At 47.0% G+C, this 8,477-nt stretch overlaps 1 pseudogene; it reads right to left on the bottom strand.

The window, feature by feature from the left end:
- Positions 1–3,692: 3,692 nt before the first annotated feature.
- Positions 3,693–4,942, bottom strand: LOC118592788 (annotated as a pseudogene).
- Positions 4,943–8,477: the final 3,535 nt, after the last annotated feature.

Here is an 8,477-nt window from a genome sequence, read left to right as displayed (position 1 = left end):
TCTCTCTCCTTTTGTTTTTTAATTTTTATTTATTTTTTATTTTTGGTGTTTTGGTGCCTGTCTGGATCTCACTCTGTAGACCAGGCTGGCCTCGAACTCATAGAGATCCGCCTGGCTCTGCCTCCTGAGTGCTGGGATTAAAGGCGTGCACTAATACCATATAGCCTCTTTCCTTCTTTCTTTCTTTCTTTCTTTCTTTCTTTCTTTCTTTCTTCCTTTCTTCCTTCCTTCCTTCCTTCCTTCCTTCCTTCCTTCCTTCCTTCCTTCCTTTCTTTCTGTTATCTCTTTATTATGTATGCCTGCAGGCCAGAAGGTGGCACCAGATCTCATTGTAGATGGTTGTGAGCCACCATGTGGTTGCTGGGAATTGAACTCAGGACCTCTGGAAGAGCAGTCAGTGCTCTTAACCTCTGAGCCATCTCTCCAGCCCCTGAGATCAGTAGTCTTTTACAATGTACGTGGGGAAATAATCTCTCAGTTATTGAAGATCAATACACTCTCCTGGAGTTTTCTCTTATTCTAGGTTGCTTATTCCTTCAATCCTTTACATACATAATTTATCTCACATGTCTCTTTTAAAATGTAGTATCTAGGGTTGAATGTGTACTCCAGATGTGGCCTAATAGTAAGCTTCTATTACTATGACTATGGGTTATAATATCATTACTATAATGACTTGGATTATGGTTCATAGCCATTATTAAATCTGTTCTCCCCTGTATATTCCTTCAAAATTAACTTTTAAAAGTGTGTGCTGGGAGCAGAGCTAGATTGGCAGAGCTCTTGCCTAGCATGGAAGAGGCCCTGGGTTTGATCCTTAGCACTTCAGAAACTGGGTGTGGTGTTGTAATCTATTATCTATAATCCTAGTACTCTGGAAGCACAGGCAAGAAATCAGAGAAGGTCATTTTCAGCTGTATAGCAAATTCAAGGCCAGCCTCAGATGCTTGAGACTCAGTCTCAAAACACCAACACAAAGCCTGAAACACTACAGAGAACCATGAATGCATGGTAGTTCATGATTCAAATAAAAGAGGAAAAATGATGTCATCGTTTAGCTTCTGATTTGACTCTGCCTTCCTAATATTTATTGATTCATATAGATTCCAGGCCTTATTCCAAGTCACTGATGTCAAAAACTTAAACTGACCAGGGCCAAAAACAAATGTCTCCACAAGTTGACATTGAGCCATTGGTTTGAGTACAGCTATTAAACCACTTAGGAATTGCTGCAATGCAGGGTCCTTCAAAATGTGTCAGGTGGGGGGACTGTCACTCTAGTGATGAGATTTACTTTAAAGGAAAGAAAATTGTCTAATTAAGATACAAGTAATAAACAACATTACTTATCAATTAAACTTTTTAATAATATTATTATTAAGTTTACTAACAGTAAGCAATATTTTAAAATGAATACTAAGTTGTATCCAGTGAGTCACGGAGAATGTAGAACACTGCAGATGTGAGTCTGGTGTGTGCAGATCATCCTATTGTCATTCCCCCTTGGGGAAGCTCCTATCTAATTCTATTTCACACTGTGTAAGTTTCCCACCTGATCCACTGTCGTTTAAACAAGGGACTTTCCCAAGTGTTCTGCTTTGATCAGAGCCGTGGCTCCACCTGCCTGTATTCTCTGACCCCTTAGCTCTATGAAGGCAGGAAGTGGGGGGATGTGAGCTAATGAGTCAGGAGACCTCGGCTCTTGAAGTGCTCAGAACATGATGGAGAATGAAAGTCAAGGATGGAATCACATTGGCTGGGAGGCTGAGCTCATTCTCCAGTGTCCAGGTCAGGATGAGTGGCTGAGGTGAGGTGATCCCAGCACAGGAGCAGAAGTCTGCTGGCAGTCGGCTGCTGATGGCCATGTGCTGCTGGTGAGTGCTAGCCCTGTTCCCAGCAGTCACATGGTTCAGGTGCTTCTTTCTTTCTGCCAACATGGTGCTGTCACCACGGCAGTGACAGGTATGAAGGCCACAGTTTGCTTTTTTGGTTTTGTTGCTGTTTGCACAGCTTCACGCAGGCCTTCGGGCTCCCTTCTCCCTTTTCTGTCACATGCTGGTTCTCTGTTCTGGTACATTTCTGTGGCTTTGCCTCTTGCAGCTTCTGTACATACCTTATTAGCCATAATCGACAGCACGATTCACTTGGGAAGTGACTGTATTACCTTAAAAAGTATCTCAATGCTGGAGAGATGGCTCAGTGGTTAAAAGCATCGGTGTTCTTCCAGATGACCTGGATTTGATTCCCAGTACCCACATGGCAGCTCAGAACTGTCCTGTGCCCTCTTCTGGCCTCTTTGGGTACCAGACACACATCACGATGCAGACATACATGTAGGCAAAACACCCATATGCATAAAATAAGAATAAATGTTTTAAAAAGTTTTATAAAAAGCATTTTAGCAAGCTGAATTTTTTTGAATGGTTGTAAGAAGCACCCTACACCTGAACGCTTTATGAAGACCTTACTGCTTAAGTAGTTGGACACTGATTAGCTATAAACGTTTTCTGTACCTGGTCCCTGGTTACTCCGCAGAGCCTTTCCTGGCTGTTGGGAGCTGGTAGACCAATAGAGGGGACAAGAGTGAGACAACAGTGCCTCCTAAATGCCTTAGAGGTGAAGTGGGCTTCACCAGGGCCCTCGAGCACGGGGTCCGGAGTGTAGACTTGAGCCAGGGCCCAGGGACAATGTTCCCTGAAGTGAGTCAAGACCCAGCCCCTCTGACCTTTCCAGAGTAATGGCTGGGTAAGAGGAACAGCACTGTGGAGCAGGCAAACTAATATATCTGATGTGGAAGTCTTGCTGGGATGGAGCAGCCAGCACCAAGCCTCAGGCCAGGGAGTCTTCAGGAGTGGCCAAGCAGGCAAGAAGAGCGGAACTTCACTTGAAGTAGCCATGTTCATGCAGGACAAGGCAGAGTTCCTCAGGAACAGGCTGCCCAGGCATGGGTTTGGGGCTTCCAGTTCTTTACAGGGGTGCAATTAGGTGTTTCCTTTTTTGTTGTTTTTTGTTGTTGTTGTTTTTGTTTTTTTTTGTTTGTTTGTTTTTTGTTTTGTTTTGTTTTGTTTTCCGAGACGGGGTTTCTCTGTGTAGCTTTGCAACTTTCCTGGAACTCACAGAGACACGCCTGACTCTGCCTCCCGAGTGCTGGGATGAAAGTCCTGCACCACCAAGTAACCAACCCCACTCTTTATGCCACCTAGGGGTAACTCTGACCCACCTGAACATCCAAAGGCTAACATGGCCACCTTAGCTTTTCTAACAAGGCACTTGTTACAGGGTATTGGTGAAATTATTAAGGCCATTCCAAGTAGTTAAAAGGGAGGTTTATTTTGTGGGGTAACTTACAAATGAAGGGGTAGGTATGTTGCAGGGTCTGGGAAAGGTGTGTCGCAGTCCGGGGGTGTTCTCTGTAGAACTCTGCTCCATCTACCTCCAGCGTCCAGGGTCCTGGAGCCAAGAGAACCTCAGCATCCAGAACTTGGGTCTTCTATGTCCTCCCTCAGCCCCGCCTAGTAGGCGTGACCATTACCAAAGCCTCAGTTGGGGTTGGAACTTCCAGGTCAAAGCTGGAATGGCTATCCACTACAACAGGGCTACTGGGGTGGGGTGTGGTGGTTGACATGGGAGGTGGCTCCAGTGGTCGCATCTAATCTACACAGCCACAAGTGAGGGTGGGGGTGGTCAGGGCCTTAGGGGTTACCATAGTACAGGCACACAGCCAGGCCGATGAGCAGTGTGGCCAGCAGGAAGATGGCTGTGAGCTGGAGCTGCAGCAGCACGCACGGCATTGACCACCAAGGAGCAGGACATGACGAAGAGGCGCGTGATGCTGCCGCCATGCTTCATGACAGCCGACGTGAGCAGTTCCATTTACCACCTGGTTCAGCACCACAAGCACCGCCCATCCAGAGAAACCCTCTAAGAAGCCTGGGCCTGGGCCACTGCCAGCATACAGTCCAAGGTTCAGGATCACCCTGAAAGTGTAGAGGAAGAGGTTCTGGAGAGCCAAGGGCAGCCACTGTCGTTTCAGGATCAGTTGTGTACACCGATGACAGGCCAGAGATGAGGCAGTACAAGATGAGGAGCGCTGGCTTGGGGATTTAGCTCAGTGGTAGAGCGCTTGCCTAACAAGCGCAAGGTCCTGGGTTCAGCCCTCAGCTGTGGCAAAAAAAAAAAAAAAAAAAAAAAAAAAAAGATGAGGAGCGCAGGTCCCAGTGGAGTGATGTGCAAGGGCATGGGATGGGCTCCGGCTGCTGACGGGGGCCAGGAAGGGTGTTGGCAGGTTCTTGAAAGCTGCCGGAGGCATAGCAGGCTCCTGCAGCTGTCAGCAGCAGTGCCAACCCCCGAATGCCGAGAGGTGATGCCCAAGGCAGAGGCAGTACAACAGAGCCGTGCTTCCAATCTTGAGATTGCTCAGCACCTGATAGGTGCTGGGGTCCATGTAACGCTGCAGGTAGATCACCAGGTTGTTAAGGCTGTTATTGGCGCCATAGAGCAGGGCTGACAGTGCAAAGGGTGCAGCCTGGCGCCAGGGTGGTGTGTCCTGGGGCCATGTTTGCCAGCCCACCAAGAGGGAGAAGGCGCATAAGAGTAGTTTGGTCAGCTCGGTGAGTAACACAGCTGAGGAGGACTGGAAGGGCACTCGGCCATCCTCGTGGCACAGTGTTAAGAATGGTGCATGGGCCGGGCGGTGGTGGCACACGCCTTTAATCTCAGCACTCGGGAGGCAGAGCCAGGTGGATCTCTGTGAGTTCGAGGCCAGACTGGTCTACAAAGCAAGTCCCAGGAAAGGCACAAAACTACACTTGAAAAACAAAACAAAACAAAAAAAGAATGGTGCATGGGCACCATACCTGGCAGTAGACAGGAATAGCATCAGGGTCCAGCGAGCCTGTCTTGGATGGGCAAGGCCTGGCATACCCCCATCTTCTACACTCATGGCCCACACCAGACCCTGAGTGGCCTGTGTAGCTAGCAAAGGACAGAGGAACTGGGACACATTTGGAGGAAACTGAGGACAGAACTATGGGACATCACCAGAGAGAACGCTGAGGATCAGAGCCAGTGGCACACTCCAGTCAGGGCTTGAAGAGAGGGCTCATGTCCCACAGTTTGGGGGTTAGTCTGGCGGAACTAGGGAGGGAAGAGGTGCAGAGTGCAGGCTGGCAAACCACTGCCCACGCTCTGCAGGAAGAAAAGCAAGGATGAAAGAAGCAGGGGGAGCCAGAGAGAGAGTCTGTGAGACAAAGGCCTCTACCTGCAGGCCCAACATGCTCATCCTGCCTTCCCCAGAGGGTCTAGTCAGGCCCCTTTCATAGTGAGCTAATGTAGTTCTTCTGCATCTTCTCCGCGTTGGGTACAGCATATGACTGACTAGCATAGATGCCAATGCAAATGCCCACCGCAAAGCCCAATACTGCTGACGCCTCAATCTAGCCTGCCAGGAATCCCTGGAGGAATGGGGAGGACAAGAATGAGCCATCCTGGCCTACACTACTGTTGACTTCATCCTCCACACATTTCTGTAGGCATTCCAGCTGCTTCTTGAGAAATGTCAGGTCCTTCTGCTTGGGCAGAGAGTCCTAGGACAAGGGAGAGACTGGCTCCAGCAGACTTGACCCGGTCCCATGCCCTGCTCAATTTTATCAGAGGCTAGCAACTAGGTGAGCTTGTCATCCTCCATCTTTCCCACCTCAGCAAGCTTAATTTGATCTTAACACGCAGGAGAGTCTGAAGTTGATGGACACTCAAGTGGCTCCTCCCTATTCATTGAAGACACATCCATAGGTCAAACAACCTCTAATTGGCAGATTTTCTAAGTCTGCAGATTTGTTCTTCGTAAGTCATGGCTAACACGATCATCAAACACTGCTTTCTAAAGGTTCTCAGGAAGCACGGTACTGACCAGACGCTGGAATACACTGATATGATTTCAGGATGGAGTTCAGCATTACAGTATGATTTAAGGTTGGCACTTAGTAAATTAAATGAGATCATTTTATAACTACTAATCACACAAGGCTGACTCACGTGTGTCGCATATCACACGATGATGGGTAAGGTAGTTTGGATGGCACTTCCAGTTGTTGCCCTTAACATCACTTATTCATCCACCCATCACTAACTGCTTAGAATATTCTGGAAACTGGCAATACAAACTCTACTGGCTTAATTCACTTCCCACAATTACTTAGTCTTAGAGTAATTCACAGGCAAATACCCAAACCTAAATGGTTGCAAATGTGTTAATTACAAATTAGATAGGATTAGCATCATCCAAAGAACTGAGCAGGCTCTGAGATGTTCTAGAGTCAAACTAGGAAGAAGTACAAATGCAAGCTGATAGATGGCTCTGGGGGTAAACTTGTTCTGTGCCAAGCCTGGGGACCTGAGTTTGATCCCAGGCCCCACATTATGGAAGGAGAGAACCAATTTCTTCAAGTTGTCTTCTGACCTCCGCATGTATACCATGACCCTTGAACATACATGGGAATACACATACACACAAACACACACAAAATACATATTTTAAATGTTAAAAAATTAAGTACAACTGGTAAGTCCATGGCTGTTCGAGTACATCTTTCTTGTAAATGGAAGAGCAAAAAATTGGCTGTGAGTACATGGGATAGTGGCAAAGTTTGGTCAGGTTGGGTCATGTTTTGGCAGCACAGAGCTCAAAGACAAGAAAGTGTTCACCGTTTGTTTTGAATCATGTAGTCCTTATTGTGCCTTTATCGTGTGGACTTGATGTGTCCTACCCATGGCTATATGGTGTGGAAACTGGGTTGGGAGCCAGACCCTAGAACCCTTGTCTGGGTGGTTGCAGGGCTAAGTGAGGTGGCAGCCGGTGGACAGCCTCTTGGCTGGGTGGCGCTATATAAATCGAGCTAGCATTAAGCACTGTAGCAAATCACCAGCATCGGAACCTCAGGCTCTCATCCACACAGATGTTCTTGATTTACCCTGTAATAACTTAATCACATGATTTATATATGCCATTCCCTGTTGGAACAAGCATATAAAAACCTGCTTCTGATGTGCTATGAAATAAAGATTTTAAAAATTCAGATGATTTATAAGGAAATATATTTTATCTTAGGAATAATGATAGACAGACTACCTTAGATCTAGAGGCCTCTGTAGACTTAGTTCAGGGTGTCCCTCTGTACTCCATCTTCTCCAATTGCACACCTGATCATCTTCCTCAGACCTGTGTATCTGAGTGTCCAGGTGCTGGGATGACAAGTTGGAGAAGATTAGCAGTAGATGGGTACACATCTTAAAAAAGTGACTCATTAACATAGGAGGCCCCTTACAGCTAAACTATATCTAAACTAGAATTATCTTTCCAGAATACAAATCCAGCTGAGCCTTAGCTGAGAATTCATTTAGGAATTTCCCCTGCCAAGGGCAACATTCTGCCTTCTTGTGGCCCTCAGAGCTGACCCTCTTCCTGTCCTGAATTCCCTTGCAGGTCCTCCCCGACTGCTTCACAATCTTCTTAAGCCGCTGGGGCTCCTGATTCTTCGGCCCAACCCAGAGTCACTCCAAGGAGCCTCCTCCCTAGTACTGAGACACCAAAAGCCATCTTGGGCCAGAGTCAGAAAGTCCCTGGGTTCTGAAAAATTGGAAATATGACCTGATGCTGGGAAGCCCTCACTGGCTCTAGCAGATGGACACCCAAGAAAAAGGGATATTCTGAGGAGACCTATGTGTGGGAAGGGCTTCACCTATGACGGACACACAGAAATAAGAGGGAAACTCAGAAATGACATAGTAGAGAGCACAATAGTCCTGTGGCTATATCTTCACAGGCAACCAGGATGGGAGAGGACGACTCAACAACCCAACAAAGATGGGGACTATCAGAGGATCACTGAGAGACAGGACAGACTCACAGGCAACGCTGCTTTAAACCCTTCTTAGTGCTCCCACCTGTACTGAGTTCCCACTGGATGGTTCTTTTCTTACATGTTGTTTTGATGCTAATATGATATCATTTCTCCACCTCTCTTTCCTCTCCCCAACTCCAAATTTATGACCCTCTTTTTTAAAATTATCAGTATATGGGTATGTGTGCCTGTGTGTGTATGTGTGTGTGTTCCTAAATATAGAAATACAACTTGCTCAGTCTGTATAATGTTACTTGCATATGTATTTAGGGATGACAGTTTGGTATTGGATAACAACTTGGTGTGCTTTTCCCTGGGAAAGACTATTTCTCCCACTCTCAGCATGCCTCAGTTGCCAGTAGTTCTTTGTTGGGGGTGAGACCTTATGAGCATCTCCCTCCACTACAGTCCTTGAGAACACAGGGGTGATGGTGAACTGAAGCCCTCCACTACTGTCCTTAAGAACACAGGGATGATGGTGAACTGAAGCCCTCCACCACAGTCCTTAAGAACACAGGGATGATGGTGAACTGAAGCCCTCCACTGTGCAGTCCTTAAGAACACAGGGAATAATGGTGA

This window comes from Onychomys torridus, chromosome 11, assembly GCF_903995425.1.
Source record: "Onychomys torridus chromosome 11, mOncTor1.1, whole genome shotgun sequence".
Classification (NCBI taxonomy): Eukaryota; Metazoa; Chordata; class Mammalia; order Rodentia; family Cricetidae; genus Onychomys; species Onychomys torridus.
This window is presented reverse-complemented; position numbering and strand designations above follow the sequence as displayed.